The 23,704-nt window shown below is 40.3% G+C and overlaps 1 protein-coding gene across 1 annotated transcript in view; it reads left to right on the forward strand.

Moving 5' to 3' along the window:
• Window positions 1-7,964: 7,964 nt before the first annotated feature.
• The window catches only part of elf1 (E74-like ETS transcription factor 1), a 30,431-nt gene continuing 14,691 nt past the window's right edge, over window positions 7,965-23,704 (forward strand). Inside the window, exon 1 of the mRNA XM_062426005.1 lies at window positions 7,965-8,273. The gene's annotated coding sequence lies outside the window, so the exon portion shown is untranslated. The remainder of the gene's footprint in view (window positions 8,274-23,704) is intronic.

Raw genomic sequence — 23,704 nt, forward strand, 5'->3', positions numbered from 1 at the left:
ATCATACGAGATGGCTGAAACCGTAAATGACTTGCAGAAATGCAGGAACCAACTTGTGAAAAGAGAAATAAAACTGTTGAACTTCCCTCTTTTTGAGTGGAGAAAAAAAAGAGCCCTTGTTGGCCTGTTTTCTGTTGAAGGCTTGCAGGGGGAACTGCTTGTTTGCAAAGTTCCTTAATTGTAGTGCTGCTTGTTTCACCACCCCCAGGCCTTTGACACCTGAATATCACCTTGTCAGACATGTTTGAGGCAGCCAGGGCCGGTAGACTGCTGATGCTGGACATGACGTCAGAGAGAAAGGAGAGACGAGGGGAAATTCCACCTGTAGCCTTGCTGCGCTCTCACACAAAGCATGTGACTCGAGCCAGTCATTATGTCTGAGTTTCTCCATGAATTTATGCATTGTCATGATGTAATCCAGAGTTGCAGTCAAAACTATTTTTAGTATGAGAAAAAACGGCGGCTCGACTATTTTAAGTGTGCAGCTGTGATATAATTAAGGTAGTAAAGGTTAGATTCGATAAACTTAATTATTATTAGACTGTCTTTAAGTATGCAGTTACACACAGAGGCCAAACTTTGTGCTGAGAGCAGACAATATTTGAATAAATGCGTCGCTGTTTTTTAATTAAAAGAGTAGTTCCACATTTTGGGAAATACACTTATTAACTTTCTTGCTAAGAGTTAGATGGGGAAATTGATACTGATCCTTGATCTTCTCATCTCATGCTCAACGAGGAAGTTAATTATCTTACTTCTCAAAATGTTTGGAATGACTGTTTCAAATATGCATTAACAGATTTTTTTTTACCATTTGGAGGCAGCAGAAACAAGTTGTGGACACGACATATTCTAATGTAAGTTAATATAGCAAACCTGTTAGCAGACAGCTGCTTATTAATGGAACGGCATTATCATTCTCTGTCCACTTTATGAATATAAACCCAATATTTACTCTCTTTTAGCTCTGTGTTGGTCTCTACCAACTCCTGAGGGACATATATGGATCTTTAGCTGGTAAATACTCCACTGTGTTCACCAGCTGCGTGCTAACTGCGTCTGATTGCTGTTTGGTGCTAAAAACGACGCTACGAGAACGGTGAGATTGAACCAAAACAGTAAAGTTAAATCTCTGACATCTAACCATTGTCACATGATACATTATTATCACACAGAATATTGATTAAAGCTGCTTTAGAGGTAAGAATTAAATAAGACATCACAAAAACATGATGGTGTGATATTTTTGCCTCTATCACGCAACTTTAGCCTCAATATTTGAATTTGTCTTATGATGAATCAGAGTATACAGCGTTCACTCTGGCAGCGTGTTGACATCATGAGATTAGTTAACCACATTACTTAGATATTTTTATGGTGCCTGCTGAGCTCCATGTAAGCACACGGTGCAGTGAAGCTGTATCACTGATGTATGTGTAATTACATTTAGGAGTGGCTTGGTTGGCAATGTCGTAACTCACCGTAGTTTGACCACCGAAAGTAAGCCCTACACAAAAATAGAAACTAGCTTTGTCTGCAACTCTGGCACATAATAGGATATTTCACCCCGTCGCTTATTATCTTCATGTCTCTTAGAGCTAATGAGGTGGTAGTGAATGGTTCACGGAGGCCTTTCATGAGTCACCTCAGCCGGCGTCGCCTGGATTCAAACAGTGAGGAAAAACCATCTGATCTTTTCCTCATTCAACTTTCAACAAACTCTCAAATTTGTCCAATTAGAGCGAAGACGGAGCTGACAGATTTTTTCACTGAGTGCTGGCAGTTTGCCACATCTACTGAGAGGTAGTTGTCTGTCCTCACCATCAGTAAATTTTCATTTTTTTTGTGTTTTTCTTTTGGTTAATTTCAGAGTGACAAGCTGTCCTCGGGCTTGTTGAATTATTTAACTGCATGCAGCCAATGGGTATTATAATCAGGGCTCTGAGTGACAGGGCAATATGCTCTTAGGGCCTCATGGCATTTTATAAATAATGAGCTTGAGATAAACTAGGCCTCGGGTTAAAAACTGACGACCTTCAGCGAACACTGGGGATGTCTGAATTAGCCGGTTTGTCACAGATGTAAAATCTAAAACTCAGTGATTGTTTATGATTCGCGCATCTATATGAGAACTGACTGCACCCCGGTAAGTGACAAAAACACAATGAGTGCTTCCTGTCTGTGTTAATTGGACTGCAGGTAGCTGTTACAGCCCACAGAACTGTGATATGGATGATCTGGATTGTTGGCCTGCTCTGTATAGTTAATATTTAATGATGTTGCAGTCTGCATGTGTGTATGTAGGTTGGGAAGCAGTAAACCTAACGCTGCTACACCAGCTAGTCCTTGCTTATTAAAATCTACAGTTCAGACCACCCAGATGATACGTTGACTGCTACAGAATAACCACACCTGACCTACAGCATGTACGGGGGGGTCTCAATCCCATGTGGACCCTCCCCCCCGACATATTCAGAATATATCATTAAATCTGGTCTGCAAGTTAATTAATCATTTCCCATTTTGGTTGTCTTCACTTTTATTTTATTGTAGGGTCATTATTTAATATCCTGATAGGGCTGCAAAGTCAGAGCTTTAAAAAAAAGGCTTTTTATTTCATATGTAACATTTTAGTAAGGAGCGTCTAAGTCAGGGTATTTGACACTCTTCTTCTTCTTCTTTCCTCTTTGCAAACTTAAATGAAAAGCAGACCTGGAGCAGTTTCGAGGAAGGTGGACAGTTTACCAATCTATTTTTTAATTAAAACAAAAAATTGTATTATTGAAACATAACCCTTTGACCCTTAAACAGGCGACGTGCACCAGGAGATACATACATATGTACATTTTTTATACCTTTAATAGGGGCAACATTTCCTGGTGGAGATACAACTCATAAAATCCAAAATATACAAAATATTTTTAAAAATTATTTGTGGAAATGTTTTACTTAGGTGCAAACGACATAACTAGTAACATTAAAGTAAATAAAACGAATAATTCACATCTTATTTTCCACTCCTGCCTATTTAAGGGTTAAGCATCACCCATTTAACTTGAGTTCAGCATCTCTCTATAAACAGTCACTTACAAGCATGCGCGTGGTGAATGTCACATATTAGTCGAAGCACAGTCACGTAAACCAAAGAATATGCTCTGAATATGATCCGCTACAGCTCTGTGGTCTGCGCATCGTTCTCTCCTCAGAGGCATGAATCGCTCTCTCACAATGCACAGCAGGCTGAGCTGTTGCACGCTCAACATACATCGTCTGTAGAGTTATTCCTCCACCTACACGGAACTCTGTTGGTCCTGTGTATCTATACAGTCGTGCTCAGTCAGCGCAGTGAATCATCTTAGACCCTGACTCAGCCGAGGACGGTCACTGTCCGAAAATGTTAACGCTTTCATTGAGCTCGTCGAACGGTAGCAGCAGCATGACCTCAGACTAACAACTACTACATGCGTAGCATCCTGCTTATTTAATCTTTCGCTACGATCTACTATCTGACAGATGTTTTTTGGAGTGTTTCTGTCCATCTGAGTGGCGTTAATTAAAACGCCCGCTGCCCTTCTTTGTTTGCCTCAGCTGAACGCCTCGCTGTTCTGTGTTTTTGAGCGGCTTCGAGCAGCCACATCGGATGACCTCGGAGCAGCACAAATAACCCCTGTGCGCGCTGTCCTCTGAAGGCTCCCATATCACATCCTGTCAAGGATTGTTTCTAATATTATGTTTGTTGAGGTTTTACGAGTCCACGGCACCTCGACACTACTGTAAAACTGAAGGATCTGAATCTTTCTGAGCACGGTTCTCAGTGGAGTGGCCCGTCAGGTACAAATTTGAAGGGGCACGCTTGCATAAAGTGTGTCGAATGAATTAAATTTGAGAGGGGAAACAAACTGAAAGCAAAATATAAAACATAGTGAGCGCTAGTCCTGTTTGAGGGCTGTGTTTTACTAAACTTTGACCCATATAAGCAGACTTAAGATAACACTTGGCTTTTGTGACTCACTTGTTTGATTACAGTCATATTAACGTGTTCACAGCAGCTCAAAAAGGAAGGATACTGCATGTTGGGTAATCCACCTAGAAGATTAACATCATGCAATATAGTGTTCTAGAGAAGTGAATGTCACTCACAGAGGCTTTAACCATGCAGTCAAACTATTGGTGCAAAGTGCTGCTGTGCTCTTGCCTTTTTAAAATGGGGACATACCGCAGAAAATGGGGTCTGCTTCTGTTGTGGTTGGCGATGAGCGCAACCAGCGGCCCATTTTTCATAGTTAGGCTGCAAAGGAAAGGTGTTTCACTTCAGTTAGTCCGCAGGGTAATGCTTCTTTGCACACATCACACATCACATTTTTTTCTTTTTTGTTCTAGTTAATACACCACCATTGTAGGAATACAGCAGGACACACTGTGCACTGCATGAGACCGGCTTGTGGGTGGAATAAAAATCTTTATCCCAGTGACACTTCTTGAAGCAATAGACCATTTTTAAACGTCTTTATTTTTATAGCTTTTTCCCCGAGAGTTCAGATTTGATTTGTTGTGCAAATGTGATTGAGTTTGCACTTGGTATTACAAAAGATAATTGGGAAGGATTGTAAACTCTCAGCTGAGAGAATAAGTGCAAACAGATTTTTTTTTTTTTGGAGATTTATTTATTTATTTTTGTGCTCTGTGTTCAAGTAAAAATTCACAATAACACATTAGTCACATCATTTAGGAGTGTTTAGAGTTTTGTCTACATTTGAGGGTTTTCTTCTCATGCAGTTAGACAACAACTTTTCTTCCTCCTTAATCTTTTTAAACATGTAAGATTCATTTTACTTTTATTTGACAGAAGGAAGCTTCATTATCACACTATAAACAATATGTGATCAATTAATCTGATGAGTATTATGTATTGAACTGTCATTTTTCTACTTAATGAGTTACCCATCATAAGTTATTAAAAGCATAATGAAGACATCTATTTATAACATGTGGTTATAATAATTCTTCCTATTTTTAAATGTTAAATGGCTGAAACTATTTCCCATTCATCAAAACTATCATCAAAAACATGAATTGTGTTAATTTACTAATCCTTTAAGTCCTTAGACATCATTTATGAGTGATTTAGAGATACATTCTGCTACTTTGAGCCATTATCTGAATATCTGTGTTGAAGCATGCTGTTTAAAAAAAAAATCATCACCAAAAATACTCTTCGGGTATCTGCATGGCTGCTTTTTGATGTGTTGAACTTCTGAAAGGTCAATAAGCTTTCTAGAAATTACTACTATTACTGTATTTCTTTTCATTCACACAGCCACAGTTCAGACTTAGATACATGACTACACATAACTGTAGTTCCTCTAGCTCTGTCCTTGTAGTTCCTCTAACGGAAAACTACATGAGACACCACAAATAGATTTACTCATTAGTATTAACTGAGGGAGGGTCACAAAGTCCTTTGGATGCCAGCCACATGCGCTCATCTATTTGTTTGCTGCTTTTTAAAGAGATTTTCTGTTGGGGGACAGAGTTTAGGACTCAGATGATTAATCACAATTAACAGATCATTGGTATGCAGTCTCATAACGATTTCCTTTTCTTTCCAAATTTGTAAAGAATGAACTGGAGATCCACTTCAGCCAGGGCTGGGTTGTGGTTATTTTGGCTGGTGAGTGAAGCAAATCAAACACCCACTTACCTATTTTTCATGCTAGTGGGCTGGTGCTAATTTTGTTTTTCAACAGTAAAAGCTATACTGCTGCTTCCTCAATTTATCGCAAACATTTCCGTACCTTTGATGCCTTTTTTTTTTAGATATCATAAATATCAGTGAAATATATAAAAGGAATTTCAGTCTCTGATTTTAAAGATGTTGTATAAAGGTCAAATAAAGGATCAGAAATGTCAGATTCAGGTCATCACTCATTACTACGTTGTTTTGGCTTTGTAGGTCAGAATAAGCAAATGTGATGCAAGAGGCAGCCACAATAAGTCGGGTATTTTTTGACATGTAAAAATAATTGTGCCATGAAAATGTGTCATTTTCTAAACAGAAGTCAAACTCAAATTGCACTGACTGCACATCGTGGGGCAGTGGCAGCAAGAAGCTCTTTCCTGTAACTAAAAAAAACAACAGTTTTGGAGCTGCAACATCTTCATGATTGTGTGTTTCTTTGTTTTTTTGTTATGTGCCACATAAAAATGAGTGAAATCAGGTCATAGGTCAACTTCACTGTTATTTCTGTCAGTGTAGATCAAACAGATGATGAGCACATCTTGAATATTGACAGAAATGTGATAAATGTTTGCAGCTTTCCATTAAGGCCCAGCTAATGTGTCCAAAATTGCTCGCTGGTGTTGGCGCTGGGATTCAGACGATCTGTAAGGAGAGAAATGTGGAAATAACTTTAATACTTATGTACATGTGTGTGTGTGTTTACATAGCTGTCCTGAGTCTTAGCCGTGCTTGTAGTGCATTAGCCTTCAGAGTTTACATCAGAATAAGTGAACAGTTTCCTCCGAGGTTTCGGGGCTGTGGACAGTGTTTCCACAGGCGGTGATAAATGGAGCTTGTTTGGTGTAACCTTGCCTCACAGCGAGGCTATCAATTTGCTCCGGAGCAAACAGCTGCTTTCTACTCCGAGCTGAACTGAGCTGAACCAAGGCCAGGAAGAATTAATGTGATGATGAGAAGCACTCGGTGGAGATTGAGAGGGTGATTTTGGTGGGGGGGGCTCCATGACAAACAGACTCCACCGCAGTTGCAATTGAGTTTATTGCGTTCATTTTTCAAATATCAATCTCCTCATTCTCCCGTGATAGTTCATGTTTGTGTTCCTCTTCAATGAGCTCAATTTAAACCAGATTTTATTTATTTAAATATTTGACTTTTTTTTGCCCTCAGTTAAAGATGCTACATTACAAAAAAAAAGTCTACAGACGTGTCAAGACGCTGCATGTTCACCATCACCACAGACCACCACTGCTTCCTGTTCACTAGAGTGTCATTTCTGATAAAGATTGTTATCACGTCGCAGCTTATATCTGTTTACACAAAACTAACAAGATACCCGTTAGTAAAAAAAAAAAAAGAAAAGAGATGCACGATCGTTGACGGCGTGTGATCTATGACACTCGTTACATTACGAGCTCAAACATCCCGAAACAGAATAAATAACAGCTGCAATCTAAATTTGGAGACGTGCATTTATTTAAACTCGTGCAGTTTATACTTGCATGTGATGATTGTTCACAGCAGGAGCTTCCCCCTTGATCATTATCACTGCATCTTGAAGAACAGGAGGAGGAGGAGGAAGAGGAGGGGGGAGGGAGGGAGAGAATTTTTGGCCTTCTGTGGTGAAGCCGTTGCTGCACTCTCACACCTAAAAGCACTCATAGTTTCATTTCTTTGTACCTCCCACTGTTAGGAGAGATGTTTTATGGTGCTTTCTATCTCAGTTTAAAAAGAAACTCCCCCACAAGTCAGCAACTAAACTGTCTCCCCGACACGACTAATAGACTCACAATTCACCGTAAACGTTTTTAATGTGACACAGAGAGAGATGTGAACTTTACCTCTGAGCTGCCACACAGATTTTAATCACTGTGCGTGAATTGCTCAATATTATATGGTCAAAGTCTAAAGTAGGTACGTACCTGTCCAAGTGTTTACTTACACCTCCCGCTCTCCTCCTCCCTCCTCCCTCCTCCCTCCTCTTCCACAGGAGAAACCTGTCTATCGTCTTTCATGCTGTTTAAGGTGTGGCCCTCTGGTTGGACCTCTCTGCTCTCCCCTCCCCCGCCGCAGCGCCTGTCCAATCCCTGCCACGGGTAAAACTCACCTGAAAGGATTTGCATTGAGGGGCCGATACCGATCGCTGATTGGCCAGGTGAAAGCATTCTGCCTCAGGGCTCCCCTACCAATGGCGACAGTGCTGCGTGACTCATAGGGGAGAGGACAAGTTGCTTCAGTACACTTCTCCTTTTTTCTGTTTCAAACAGCAGCCATTGCATTGTCTCGCCTTTATTATTTTTTTCTCTCCTCGGCTCCAGTTTTTTTTTTGCCACTGTGAGAAAAGAGGTGTGAGGCAGACCGGTGGTCCACACCTTCAGACAGCTTTGTCCACCTCTATAATATGCACCTTGGATTATTCCCCCTGTTCTGCCTTTTGTTGTCTATTTTTGTCTTCATTTTCATTGGTTACTGAAATCTACACTTGTTCAGTCGCCTGCTATCATGGAGCTTGTCACCCGAATCCTTCGTCTTTGAGGTTAGTAATCGATTGTTCTCCTCCTCCTCCTCCTCCTCACACTTTACCTATTTTGATGGTGTAAGTGGAAACTAATGGCTTCAGATGTGGCTTATGTATTGTTTTTTTTGTCTTTTTTAAATCAATATATAAGGTTTTAACTTGTGTATTTGTGTTTCTCGGCGTGTAATAAGAGCAGTTGTCATTGGAAGTAAAGCGGCTGAAGGTAGGTTGAGTTTTTCTCGTAGCATTTTTATTCACTCAGCTGACTTTTTAAGGTGTTGCAAAAAAGTTTTGTCAGTAAAAGTTCCCCTCAAACTTTCGCTTCCCAACTTTATCACATGTCATTCAAGCACACAAAAAAACAATATTCACAGTATGAATTTTACATATTGCGCTTTTATGTACGAATGAACATAGCAAACCTTTTTTTATCAAACTCCGTTGACATTTTTTAACGTACTGAAGACGTGTGAGATCACGTTGTAGGTTTGAGTTTAATGATTTGTCATTTTTTAACTAATAAGAATGACCTTTTTGCTTATATGTCTCATTGTTGCTTTTCTTTTATGAATTGTTGCCTTATATGGAGTGTTGAAGCAAGGGCGGGAACAGTATTTTGCAAGCCCCTTGACCAAGCCCACATGTGTGTTTCACAGTGTAGTAATCAAGTAATTGCACATCATGTCAATTTTGATCCATGATTGCCTTTTCAGAGTCAATACAAATGTGAACTGCTGCATTAGTAGACACATTGCTGCTCTGGCTTTGCTGTTTTTTGTTTTTTTTTCATTTCTTTTTCTTTGCTGTCTGCAGACTTGTTGCATGGAGTCAGTCATGCAGCACCTCATGCATCAAAAACTTCAGTTCATCATAGCAGAATGTCGCTCGTCTTGTAATGTTCAGAACCAGAATAGGAGTTGAATTCACAGGGAAGTGTGAACCCACAGTATTTTGCTTCCTCTTCTGCAGCCGTATTCATTGACCTTCCCTAAAGTCGTTTTTTTTTTTGTCATCAGCAGCTTAAATTATTCTGCTTTATGTTGTTCAGTATCTGTTTCCAAAAGTTGCTCAGTGCAGCAGAGATAAAAGCATGCTTCCTGTTTCACCAGAAATCTACTGTGCACTCTGTGGGCCACACCATGACACTGTGCACATATTATATCTGTGAATAAACAAGAGCACCGTTTCATCCAGATTTCACACACACACACGCGCGCGTGCACACGCACTTTTTAATTTATTTATTCATTTTTTATTAAATCTAACTTTAAAATGCTGCTGCTACACATCAGTGAAGCTGCCCTAGAAAGACCCTGAACCAGGGCAGGCCTCACATTTTCATCCAATTTTGGTCAGACATTTTTTTAATGTAGTAATATGCAAAATGTCCAAGCTTGTGATTGTCTCATTAGTTTGGCATTCAGGATTGATTTTGTTGATGTAATGCCTGACGTAACCCGCAGTTTGGGCCCAAGACCGGCAACTGAAATGACTTCAAAGATACCCTAAGAGCTCCATAGTTAAGTTTAGTGCACTATTATTAGGTTTGGATCAATTGTTTCAGCTGTGGAGTCGTTTTTCTGTGTGTTTTTTCACACCTGCAGTGACATAACGCAGAGAGTGAATAGCCATGTTGTGTTGAGCAGGTATGAGTTTGCATCTGACCTAAATTTTTCATCATACTCTGCGTCCACCCTGATTTGGATTGTAAATGAAGCCCTCGCCTTGCCTCGGAGGATGAACTCACACTGTAGGTGCTGTTCGGTGAGGCACAGAGGCCAATAAAAAGAGGGAGGGGAGGTGGAGGGGAGGGGGGCTGGACAGTAGTGTCAGGTTGGCTCTTCTTTCAATACAAAGTCAACAAGTCTTAGCCTGTAATTAGATCATTAGGCTTGGGCAAGATGACGGAGGCGTTGCAAGAAAAGGGCATGACGAGGAGTTTGGGTGGAGTTTATTACTACAGTCCCAGCATGCCGAGATATGTAAAAGTGGAGGATTTATTTATTCGGTTTATTCAGTTCAATGTTACAGATACTCCCGTCCAAAAAAGAATAAACACAGGGCCAATGTTGTCGGGTGAAGTACAAATTGATTTTATGCCCCGAGTAGATTAAACACGAAGCCAACCTCAGTTTCATGTGGCCAGGTACAAACTGTTCTTTATCAACAACAAAAAAGGATCAGAAGTATTTATTTTAGCACACATCAATAATGTTGGCTTAATATAACACAATTTAACTAATTTAGTTTGGTCTTAACATGCAAACCTAGTGGAGGAATAGTTGTAAACAGGTTTGGTTGTCAGGTGACTGTCACTTCACCTCTGCTTTACTGTCCCATTGCTTCAGAAGGATACACAAAACTAGTGGATTAGTGAAACTGGTTGTTGTACATCTTGTTTAACTGCGATCTTTATCTTTTAATAACCCTGTTTGGAAACTGTTAATAGTAGAAAGCAGTGTCAGAGCGGCTGTTCTGCTTTGATGGTTTGTTTGGCCGACTCTCATTATGCCCAAGGATGGATTTGCATCATGTTTCCATGTCAGTTTCTCCATTTCTCCTTTTGCCATTTTCATTTCAATAGCGCTCTCTCTTTTTTTCTGGAGTGGATGGAGGACTTAAAGTTAGAGAAGTAGAGAAGCTTGTGACAGGAAGTTTGAACTCTTGTGACCAGCTGGGAAAATCTGGGTGGGGAAAGTTAATGTTTAACACTCTCCTCTGTTTTAACGGCTACTGTCAAGGTGCCAGTGAGCAAGGCACAGACTGTGTTTCCAGGTACTCCACACAAAGCCACATTCAGCAGATCAAAGCCAAATGTGTATATCAGTGTGAAAGTGCTGCAGGTACACTCAGTACCTCAGGAAACCTTCCCTTGATAAATAAAGTTTTTAAAAAAATCGATTGAGCAACTGTTTCCCAGCGTTGCAGCCATCTCATACTCAGAGCGTGCTGGGACTGGCAGCCCATTGTTCTGAAGAACACCTCGAACCAGAGATGTGATCATCGCATCTGAACACAGAGCCCAGACTCTGCTCTGCTCTCTCTCTCCATCCAGACGGATTTCATTTCAGGCCTTTAAAAATGACATTCATCTTGATTTGTATCCGAGAAGCAGTAATGATGCTCTTCAGACTTTCTGAGAAGTGAAAAGGATGTGACGCAGCGCCAGAGCTCTCAGTCATTATAAAAGCTACATGTTCCACAACACTGAACGTTTGCCTGAGACCTTTCAGACACTATAATTTGTGAAGTAAAGTGACAAGACGATAAATGCACCTTATGCCACGCAACGTTCACATATAACATCTCTGGTAAAGACACATTTTCACATTCTCGGGCTCTCTAATTTATCACACTGACAGCTTTAAATACCCCCCGAAACTATGAATCATGTGAACCCCAATTCCCTCTATTTTTTTTATTACCTGTTATGTGTCTCAGAAGGCCCCAGAAATAGGTGACTCATAACACCCACCATGCCGAAAATGGGTGAAAGACAAGAGCGTCATGTTCTCAGACAGAGAGAGGGAGAGAGAGGGAGAGAGAGAGAGAGAGAGAAAAAGAGAGAGAGATGATATGTGGAATATCAGGTCACACCTTTTGATAACACTGCTGGTTATGCAACGTACCATGCCGGTCAGTGCACAGCAAAAAAAAACAAGAGTCTCCTCCTAACATGGCTGCAAACAGGTCCACTGAGAGATTCAACATATCAACCAAGAGGGATTTATTTACCCTTCTGAATAAAAGGTTGATTTAACTTGTGAGTGAATAGCAGATTAGTACATGATTCTTGTGAATTCAGCAAATACTAGAACAAGATACTACAACTACAAATGCTAATAATGTTCTGATTGTAATTTTGGAAAGAGCTTGCCTTTTTAATAGCATAAAGTCAGTGATATTAAGCTATAAACTACACATATACTGAATAATTGTCAGTCTACTAAGTTTTATTTCAGTCTAAATCGAATATCTTTGTGTTTATGATCTGTTCCCCAGAAGAAGAAAAAAACTACCAATCTGAAGATAAAGTTTTGGGCTTGAGGAAAATGTGACAGACCAAAACAGTTAAGTCAAATAACTAGAAAAAAATGACCAGCAGATTAATCAGTGAAAACAATAATTATCTGAGTATACTGAACAATTTTTCCCAGTGAATTACTCACCGTGGAAATGTTGACGAATCTTGATAAAAGTTTATCTGCTGTAGAGGTTTCACACTGAGATCATGAGGGTGGAGGCAGGTTTAGGTGCAAGTTTATTTTGCACCAGATAAAAAGCAGCGCGTACAAGCTCACCAAAAATTTCCATTACAGGCTTCTGTTGGGCTCTGTTGGGCTGTGTGTGTGTGTATGTGTGTGAAGTGTAAAGCGCGGACATTTTGACTTGTATTTGTAAATACTGAAATAGGATACATGTATGTGTTGGCAACCAGCTAACTGTTAGCACTGCACTGAAAAGACATCCACAGCTCAAGTGTTTTTCTTTCCAATTTAACAGGGTTTCCACACTGCAAAAGGTAACAAAAAAAAAAAATTGGCTCCCAAATTTAACATGCGTGTGAACATAAAACTGAGATGTTTTCCAACTCTCCTTTGTGCTAATTTAAACATCATGTTGGCTTTAATAATGCAGTATCACCTGGTACAAAGAGACGTCCTGACCCAGGCTCTGAGGGAAAGTGATTTCCCACATGGTTTTTCGGAGGCTTTGGTCCCAGACACCCAGCTGCAGTGGTGTCTGTGTCTGGAAGCCTCAGTAGCAGCAGTCTGTCATATGGAAAACTGGCCATGCTCGTAATGACTGCAAGCTCTGAGACTTTAACTGATGTGCTGAAGTCCTGTGTCAGTGGAAAGGTCTCAGTTATGAAGACAGGAGTTAAAGTTTATTTATTTCTTCATTCATTTTCTTTTCATCTTTAACACTTGTTTCTGTTCCATGGAGGCTTTGCTTTCAGTATTATTCAAATGTCACTTCCCCCCCTCTCTCATCATTTTCTCCCACTTGTTCGTAAAAATGCCCAATGACCAGAAATGAAAGCCCTGAAACAGCCACATTGACAAGCACGTAGGAACCTTTTAGTTAAAAAAAAAAAAAAAAATAGCATGACATGTGGCCGGTGTGGTGAACATGATGTGTGAAGAACATGAGGCTGAACCGCAGGTTTGGCCGATGAACATCACTTAACACTATCTGATTTTATGACCGTTTAACCTATACATTTCTAATGCTAGCTTCATTTCTTAATTTTAGCTTCATTTTATAACATTCACACAATGCAGACATTAACTGAAAGAGGAAGGAAGGAAGCAAGTAAGTAAGTAAGTAAGGAAGCAAGATTCATTTTAGCTTAAAGGTGCAGTCTATAGAGTTTAGTGGCATCTAGCAGAACAGAGATTATAATATACATAAGTATTTTTTAATTAGTGTGCAATCACCTGAAACCAAGAATCATTGGTTTTCATTACTTTAGAATGACCCCTTTATATCTGTATAAGGACGAATCCCACCATGCTTCACTGCCATGTTTCTACAGTAGCCCAGAGCAGACAAGTAAACACTGGCTCTAGAGAGGGCTTTTTGAATTTTTCGTGAGTTTTGCAACCACTGTATGTTCTCCTACGTGCTTTGAATCCTTCACATTGGAAACATTTGGAAATATGCTCTTTCACTTCATCACAGTGACTGAAACCACAATCATATCTGTATGTTAAATGTGAAACTACAACCAGCAGTTTTGCTCTGTATGCAGGTACCGGAATCAATCTAATAGTATCTCTAAAGCTCACTTATTAACATGTCATATTACATTTTTTGAATCATTAGCAGGCCCACACCTCCGCAGATTTCTGCAGATTTTCCACCAATAAAGATGCTGCTTGTAAAACTCAAAATGTTAAGACTAGGTGAAATGAAAATGACTTTTTCCCACTTTTAATCCTGTGTCCCTGTGTAAATTGATTATTTATCTCGTATTACATGCCAAATATGTCATAAAATCCTTATTTCAGTACATTATTTCGCCTTTTCTATAAAATAGTTTCACATGTTTGCTTATAATGTGCTCAGAGACATTTACAGAAGTTCACCCAATCTAAAGTGATTTTGTGTGAGTAACTGGCAAAACTGGACATCTTACACCAGACGTCACTATATGTGAGTCATCGTAGCTAACAGAACAATATGAACAAAGACAGGAAGAGACATGTGTTTGGATATCAGTGGGCAAAATCCCCCCAAAAAGTCCACAGATTCCATTTGGATCTGATCATTATAAAACCTGAAGTGTAAAACGCCAAATTGTGGGTTTACAGGAGCTGTTTATTTGCTGGTAAAGATTAAATAAACAAAATGTGATGTGTCAATTTGTGAGTTTTAGAGGAAAGAGCAAATTGATCTAAGTTAACCGGCCACTGGATGTAGCTTCTTTTTGAGTGGACATTGACGCAAAGAGAGCCCAAAATTTCCCAAAATGTTGAACTATTCCTTTAATAACTGGTCATTATGGCAGCTCTTTACACATGAACACTGAAACTTACTATTAAAGTAACAGTTGAAGGTATCTGAACTCATGTTTCTGGTGTCCTCATAAATATATCTGTAACTGTGCAGCAGTCGTAGGAGTGGTAGAAGAGGAGATGATAAAAATCTTTTCAGGGCAACAATGTCCTTGCTTGTACAAAAATGTGTCTTTACAGCTCGGTTGTTCGAGATCAGTTCACCAAGCAGGCAGGATTGGCTTGTGTGTGTGATGCCTGTCAGGTTTGGTCTTCAGTGTTGCGTCCTTGCAAACACACACCAGGCCTTTTTTTTTTGCTGAGCTGAATGAGGCCCACCTGCTCTCTCCTTCTTCTTCTTCTACCACAGAGCCTCCTTTACAAGCCCTCTCCCTCTGCTTGTTCCTAAGCAACAGCCACTCCTTGTTTACCTTTGCGTTTTTGCATTGTGATTCTCGTCAGAACAACATAACCCCCGCCCCCCCGGGAAGAGTGATTGTCAGGCCTTCTTTTATTCAAAGTAGTGCTGAAAGCAAAGGTTACCATGTACATAAACCTGACATTAATGTACACATGTAGATCCATTTTTAATAAACTAATGTACTTATCTCTATCCCCCACTACTCACAATGTATTATTACAGATCTCTAATATAGTTAAACAATAACGGCAGGTAAATATTATGTTATATAACCAGATTGAGCACCCTGTCTCTTTAACCAGGTAGTTTATTGTCCTCATCCGCTGCACCCTTGTTCCACTTTCCTCATCACCTGACTATCATAAACGAGTGTATTTCATAAAGCCTTCTCAAATATTGACCAGACTGTGCCAGGCTGTCCCTCTACTTCCCGCACAGGGTTCGAACACTTCTCCAAACAGGCGTAACGAACAATTAATTGATTTGTTTTTTTAAAGCACCTGGCTGGAAATAAATGAACTAAATGAAAAAAAAGAAAGAAAGAAAGAAAGAAAGAAAGAAAGAAAACGTGTCCAGATGACAGTATCAAGTGACTCCAGTGTTGTAATACTTAAAGCATGCAATCCAAATATTTGTCATAACATGAGTTGTAGTTTAGGTGTGTTAACCTAACAGTTTTTTTCCCTCCATCGTCCTTGTTTAAAATATGCTACTGAAACGCAGCAGCTCAGCACTTCTTTCCCGAAATCCAGGAATGCGGAGCACACGTTTACTGGCTTCAAGATTAGATAGAAACATTGGCCGCTGATACCTAATACCACACTGACCCAGTATCCAATTGTGTGAAATCAGATAAGCTCTCTTGAAGGGGCTAAGCTGTCTCAGTGTGAGTGGTCCTATCTGTGAGGCTTTACTCGGGATCAGATGGAAAAAGCTGATTTAGTCATTATTAGCTGTTAAACTGAAGCTTTATCTGACAAAATCTTTAAAAAACACAAACAGCTTAGCTTGAACTGCAAATGAGCATGTTACATTGTGTTTCAACCTTTTCCAATGGTGAGGAAACGTTATGATAAATACACTGTAGTTTGATGTACTGTAAACAGACACCGCTGGCATTTCTGTGTGTTTATGTCGCTTCTATTTCAGGAAACAATACTCGATGGTGCATTTAAAGGAAAAGGTTGACATTTTGGGACGTGCTGTGAAGAGTTAGATGCAAAGACAGATACTACTTATGCCTGAGCCTATGTATGGTGAATATGATGCCTCAGCCAGGAGAAGGTGAATTTAAGCACAAAGACTGTAAACAGAGGGTGGGGGGGGGGGACTAGCTTGGCTGTGTCTAAAAGTAACTAAATCAGCCTTATCATATTGTTTGTTTAATCCGTACTAAATCCAAAATCTTCTTGCACCACTTTCATATCTGTAACAGTATAAAACAAGGCAACAACATGTATTAAAAAGTGGAACTACTCCTTTTAAGAGAAGCATGACCCCCCCCCCCCCCCCCCCAAAAAAAAAAAAAAAGTGAATGACAAGAGAGAGAAGTATGAAATTGTTTCATCTCTGTTTGAATTTACTCCCTCTCTAGGCGTGTTGCCTGTTACACACAGCGCTGCATGCCTGACGATGGGTGGACACATCAGCCTGCGTGTGTCCAGACCTGTTTGGTATGCAGCCTCCTCTGCAACAGCCGGGTCCCCTGTTCCCAGCCTCGACTCGGGCTCGGAGCCCTGAGATTTTCAGCGCTCCATCTGAACATGCGGCCCTGCCTCCTGCATTGCGAGGCTGTCGTGGAAAGTATTTTTGGCAGCGTTTCGTACACTACTTAAACTCTGAATGGAATTTCTCCCCACGAGAGAAAATTAGCAGTTGTGGGAAGTTGCATAATCTGATGGCTGATATCAGCGCTAGAATTGGCACGGTGGTGTATTGTTTATGAAAGAATCAGGAATGTCATCCATCACCCTGTTTGTATTAAAGGTTTCCTGATAGTACGCTGCTGTTGTTTTTCTGAGTATGCTGTAATATCTTCTCCTGCTGCTGCCAGTGTACCTGTGCTGTGACATGTTGGTATTGGTATGAATGTAAACACATCAGATGGGTGTGTGAATAAACCATTTCAGAGGCAGGTACATCATGCAGCACAGTAGTTCACTAAAGTCCCCTCAGGACTCTGGTTTATACATTTTCAGACACTTTATACACAATTCTCTCTGTTTTCTTTACAGTTTGTGATTTTATACACTATCCTCTTATATGTATCTATTGTCTAATGTAAGATTGTTTGGGTAGAAAGTTTGTATACTGTATAAAAAGGACAGAATTGAGCTTTTCCAGTCTAGTCATGCATTCAGTTGCTCCCACACAGCAGCCAATACAGCAAAGTCTGGATGAAGCATTTCAAATATGTCTGCAAGAAAGGAATCAGCAGCAGGGCAGCGTGAGGTACCTGACACACACGCACAGACTTGAATGTTTTTATCATTTTTTACCTTTTTGTGTTTCACTAGAAATAAAAGTATGGAATTGAGAAAAACACATTTTTTGAGCAGAAACACAAAACAAAGAATGTAGGGACCAAAACTACTAATACCTGATAGATTAATACTGTTGACACAGACATAAAAACTCAACCAAATGGTACATTTTACAAGCTTTCTTTCTTCTTGAGCCACAGACCGTAGATAGGAAGAGTCAAACTGGCCTCTTACTTACCAGGCAACATTTGGTGACATGACAACAACCTGCAACAGTCACCTGAACAATGCCGAGATATATGCCTGATGACAAGAAGTGTCCATTCAAAAACACCTTCTATTGTTTCCAAATGTACAAATTAGATTTGGAAGACGTAACAGATGCTCAAAATTTGTACACGTCTTCTCCACACGTACGTCACATACGAGCTCTGACAGCGGCCCCCGAAAGAAACCCACAAACTCAATAAATAGCATGTTTGATACAGAGTTGTGTGCTTGTATCTTAAAAAACTCATTTGCACATTTTAATTGAAACTTAATTGAGATCATTGAAATGTATTATGGGAATTTTTTTTACACGTCAGGCCTGTGCTACAACCTTGGCTAGACTAAAGATCTCAATATTACATCCCCTTGGCTAGACTAAAGATCTCAATATTACATCCTGCAGTGGATAGAGTTGATTTTTCAGGTTGCCAGTTTGTCAAATAACAGGCATTACTTAGCTCTGCTGCTAATGAATCAGTCATTAAATCTCCCTCAGCTTCTCATTTGAAGCCGATGCTGGTTGTTGTTTCTTTCGCTTGTTAAAATGATTACGGATGGTCGATTATATCTGCTTTAAGATCAGGCTTCCAAATTCAGTTCAACCACATCGCTGTTTTTTAAATTATCTTGACTTGAGCGGTAAACTGGTCGACAAGTCTCACCTACCAGATACTTTAACCCTTACATAGTGTTCAGGGTCAAATTCGACCCATTTTTACAACTGAGATCAGTAAAAAAATCTTTTTTTTTCTTTAAGCCTGAAATTTGATTAACTTAACGTACAAAGAAGTAAAATATATTTGACACATATTCATCCAAAATGTCAAAAATATTAATTGCTGCCTTGGTGGACAATAGAGAAGAGCACATCATGTTAAACTGTGATGTTTGAGGGTGCAGATGTCTTTTCTTACACTTTGGTGCAATTTCCTGTCCTGTTTTCACAACTTAAATGGTTCTTCCTATTTGTGACATGTGGCCTCTTGCCACATAATAGAAATAGGCCGCGGTGGGTAGTTTTTACAAATGGACTGCATCTGTTAGGTTAAAACATGCCTCTCTGTGGCAAAACCTAGTCTCGGATTCATTAAGCATCTGGTAAGCCAGCAATAATATAGTCAAGATGGAATTGAGTATCTCTTGTTTAGTTTTTTGGGGGATTTATAATGATTCAGAGTTAGTATATATTTTCAGGATTATCATTTGTTCATATTAACTAGAAGCAGATGTTATTTCAGCAGATGGGATTTTTTTTGACATTGTTAATGAATGGCTCATTTGGGCTTCAGGGTAGTTATTTCTGAGTGGCTCATGAAAAGTTTGCGGGGTGCTCTAGTTGCACACGCAGCGCATTTGTGTACGGATGTGCGTTGTCTTTCGGTCTGACCTATAAGTGAAGGCTGCATGACAGGAACTTCGTAGTTTTTTTCTGAGAATTTCTGTAAAACCAACTCATGGGGCCAAGGTAGGGGTGTGTCTCTCTCTCTCTCTCTCTCTGTGTGTGTGTGTGTGTAAAGGGGTAGATGGTTCATAATGCTGTGTGTGTTTGCACGCCTTGTGTCACTATTGTGTAGAAGATGTGTCTGCAGGTGTGGCTTTGAGAGGCCCACCGTAATCCTTTTAAATTCCTCTTTGCTGTCGTTAAAACAGTTTGAGTGAAGCAGGCTTGAAAATGTCAGAAGGTGAGAGGGTTTCTGATGGTGTCTCGTTTTCAAGTCGTATCCTAGAAATTCATTATCAGCCTGCTTTTGTTTATGGATATTTTCAAAGCGGTATCTCTGGAGTGTTTCTGTGTATTAAAAATCTAGGGGATTGTGCCTTTTGAGTGCTAAAAAAGAATGTACCAGCTAAAACATGAAGTCAGACATGCTCACTATTGAACAGTCCAACCAGAGAGAGCAATCATTTTTTGTGTTATACGTCACTCGGGTTGCCATTTTCTTCTTGTAGGAAATGCTACCTGTGTCACAAGATTTATATCTACGAGAGTACTAGCATGTTGTTTGAGAAGGAAGGAGGGGGAGTTGAGAACTTTCCGCTCTTACACAGAAGAACAAATTTTGTCGAGTGTGGTTTAACAGACAGGAAGCAGCAGAAACCCACTGCTCAGTGATGCTGTTCCTGTGAGCGCAAGATTCACAGGTCAGTTTGTGGGTGTTTTCTCTTTTTTTTTTTTATTCTAAAATATGTCACTGTTATTTGTGCCTGTATCATAGTTTCTCTTGTATGCACCAACAAGTAATTCCAGTATGCTGTGCTGTGATAAAGGGCATGTTAGAAGATTATATAAAAGGACAGAGCACAGCCAAAAAAGAAACACGCCTCTTACATGTTTGAATGAACACTTGACCAAAAGAGAGCTGGAATCTGGTGTCTGGGGACATTTCTAAACTTCTCTCTCTCTCTCTCTCTCTCTCTCTCTCTCTCTCTCTCTCTCTCCTCTTCTCTCTCTCTCTCTCTCTCTCTCTCTCTCTCTCTCTCTCTCTCTCTCTCTCTCTCTCTCTCTCTCTCTCTGGAGACGTCACTTACTGAAACTTTCATTTTTGTTCTACTCAACATTTAATCCAGCTAAAGCTAATGTATCATCCTCCATTAAAAAAAACCTGCTAGTTTGTTAGTTAGCTGCTGTCAGAGAAAGGCATGGATCCTTCTACCAGAGCCCTGAGCCTGAGTGGAAAAGTACAAGGTTCGCAGGAGATGAGATTAAATTCCATTCTCCTCCTAAAAGCCTGTGCTCGAGGTGACGTTTTTCTTTCAGTCTTCATTTGGCCCTGGCACAGCAGAGACAAATGCCTCCCAGTGCAACACAGACACAGTGAGGAGTGCTGGCTTGTACGCTGTATCCTCTTGTCTGTGTCTCTCTCTGATGCCTTGTGCTGTGCAGCTGCACACTATTAGCCAGTGTCTGTGCCTGCTTCTGTGCCCGTTCGCTGCCATTTTATCGCCCACACGCACGGCACAGCCTCAGAATTGCACTGAAAGCAGTCCTTTATTCAGTGCAATAAAGTTGAGTTGGAGTTTGAAACATGGTGAGACGCTGCATTATGCAACGCTGGCTTGGTGAGTAAGATGTAGAACGCACAGAAAATACTATATACAAAACAGTGTTCACGGTGCAGTGTGGAAATCCACCTCTGTGTTTTTTTTAACTGGAGTTGATGCAACTCCTTAATTGCTATCCTCGTACGCTGTTGAATTGGCAAACACATTTCCAGCACTATGACCTTCTGCTATGTGTAATTCAGTAAACACTTTGCCTTTTTCTTTTTTTTTTATGTAAGATAAATTTAAATATACAACATGCTGTCTATACTTACTTTATGTTTTCTTTTACTGAGTCTTATTTCATCCACAGAGCAGTTTTCCTCGGTGCTCAAAAAGTGCTGTTTTTACATACTGTCGCATAGTTTAATGACATCTGTGTAAAAGATCAGTGTAGAAGATGCCCAAAAGGGAACTGCTGTCCAGAAATGATGACCAGGATCCTGTAATGCCCATATGAGCTATCACAGAGCTCCAGAATGAGCTCGAACCTCATATCACTGAGTCATTTCCTTTACAGGAACCCAGCGGATCCTGCAAAAACAGCATGTCTGTGCTGACAGTCATTCAATAACACACTGTGGGTAACCCATGTAGTGCCATCTTGCAGTTCTGGGTTTCACTGAACAGCTGAAATGGAAAAAAAAAAATCAAAGTTTTTATAGGATTCCTGTAAGGTATAGCGTTGTCACTGATTGATGTGTGATGAAAAAATCAAAGCTTATGTCGGTGTTGAAACCTCTTCATGTGTTTAGAAACTCTTTGATTTACATCCATTTTAATTTTCACCACTCATATCTACACTGTCTTTACCTGTGTGGGGAAAAAAAGATGTCAAATACCAGGAATACCTCTCTTCTCTCTCTCTCTCTCTCTCTCTCTCTCTCTCTCTCTCTCTCTCTCTCTCTCTCTCTCTCTCTCTCTCACTGTCATCAGCCAATCTCTCAGTCCTGTCCTGTGACCGCTGTATCACAAGCACCTTCACAGCTCTGCCTCAACAATCATTTCACCTGAGGAAATTAGCATTTTTTTTGTTTTTTTTGTAACCTGAGCTGAAAATGGGCCTGATAAGTAAAGTTTGCTCTGGTCCTTTTTCTTGTATCTCACAATGTTTGCACTCACCACATGCAGGGTGAGTCACTGCATAGTCATTCAATTGGCTTAAATTACCTCCTTTCATGGTCAACAATGAGCTCAGCTGAAGAGACCTAAAGCGGGGGAAGTGGGGCCTTCTGGGAATGCTCCATTTGTTCATGAATCCTGATTCTAATTGGTTGTTATTGCGACTGGCAGTCACCATGCTGTAGGGGTGGAGTAGGCCAGTGTTTGCTTCGTACTCCTCCTCAGCCTGAGAGAGAGAGAATCACATCACCACGGTCACATGACAGGGGGCCGTGAGCTACCAGCTGACCACATTAACATTTATTATCACTCGACCTCCTCATCTCTACGGAGGTTTGCAACGTTTTTTCAAGCACATTGTTTTGATTTTCTGCCCTGCATCTTTACCGCTCTCATCTCAGCTTGCTTACAGCAGCAGCAGCAGACAGCAAACAAGCGCTGATAAAACTCATTGCATGCTTCCTGCCAAGCACCAGACAGCAGATAGAAAACAGTTAGTGTCTAGCTGGTGAGCGTAGTGAAGCATTTAGCAGCTAAAGAGGCTGATATTTTTCTCAGGAGTTGATGGAGACTAAAAAAAAAAGGAGCTACAATGAGAGTTATTATAGAACTCACATTAGTCCAGACAGACGTCTCCAAATGAATGCTATGTTGCTCTAAATGTGTAAATGAACTGTAACTGTTTGCTGTTAACACCTTAAAACTTAGGTGTTAAAATGTCAAATATTGTGTTTACAGCTTGTTCTGATTCCTCCAGATGGCCAAAAAAAAAAAAATCAATTAAAGCTGCTTTAAAAGTTATAAAATGAGCTGTGAGTTACTTTCTGTCTGTTCATTAATTGACAGTTTCAGCACAAATGACTTGAATGAAATTTTTGTTTTCATTAAGCTTTTAACAGCGGTGAACTGAAGGATGACTTGCAACACATGTTTTGTTGGATTCAAACTCAGGACGCCAGTTACACATTTCATGCCGCAGATCTGTAGTCAGCCAGGATGCCCCGCCTGGTAACCACACTAAAAGTACTCAAGTCTGTCAAAGAAGGCCCCACCCAGAGCGAGTCACAGGCAGTCTATTTGCTTTATGGACTATTATGCATTGACTTAACATCCCAGCAAAAAAAAAATCCCTCCTCTTCTCATCATGACGTAGTGAGTGCAGCTACAACCCTGCCCCTTGTGCTGGGACAAGGCAGCTGTTGTCATGTGCTCGTGGATAATGTGCAGGCTCTGACTAATGGCTGGCTCTTTTGTATATCCCTGTCTGCTGTTTGCACCATGCCAACTGGGCCATCCAGATCAATGAAGCACTGACAGGAGGGATATAGAAACTACACACAAATACTGACGCAGTGTGACACGTCGTAGCATGAGTGCGACCGACAGCACACATAGACGTTCAGTTACAATCAGAAGAGACACAAATAGAAAGAATGGGAAAAGAATCATAAAAGAAGGATTATTTATGTCTGTCTTCATTTCCGCTGATTTCATAACAGTCTGTTTCCTGTCATCTGAAAAACTTGTTTATGACTGACTTGTTCATCATTTACACACTAAGCTAAAGTCTCCAAGCTAACATGCTAGCTCCATGAATTTCTATAAAGCTAA

This window comes from Scomber scombrus, chromosome 9 (assembly GCF_963691925.1).
Source record: "Scomber scombrus chromosome 9, fScoSco1.1, whole genome shotgun sequence".
In the NCBI taxonomy this organism is placed as follows: Eukaryota; Metazoa; Chordata; class Actinopteri; order Scombriformes; family Scombridae; genus Scomber; species Scomber scombrus.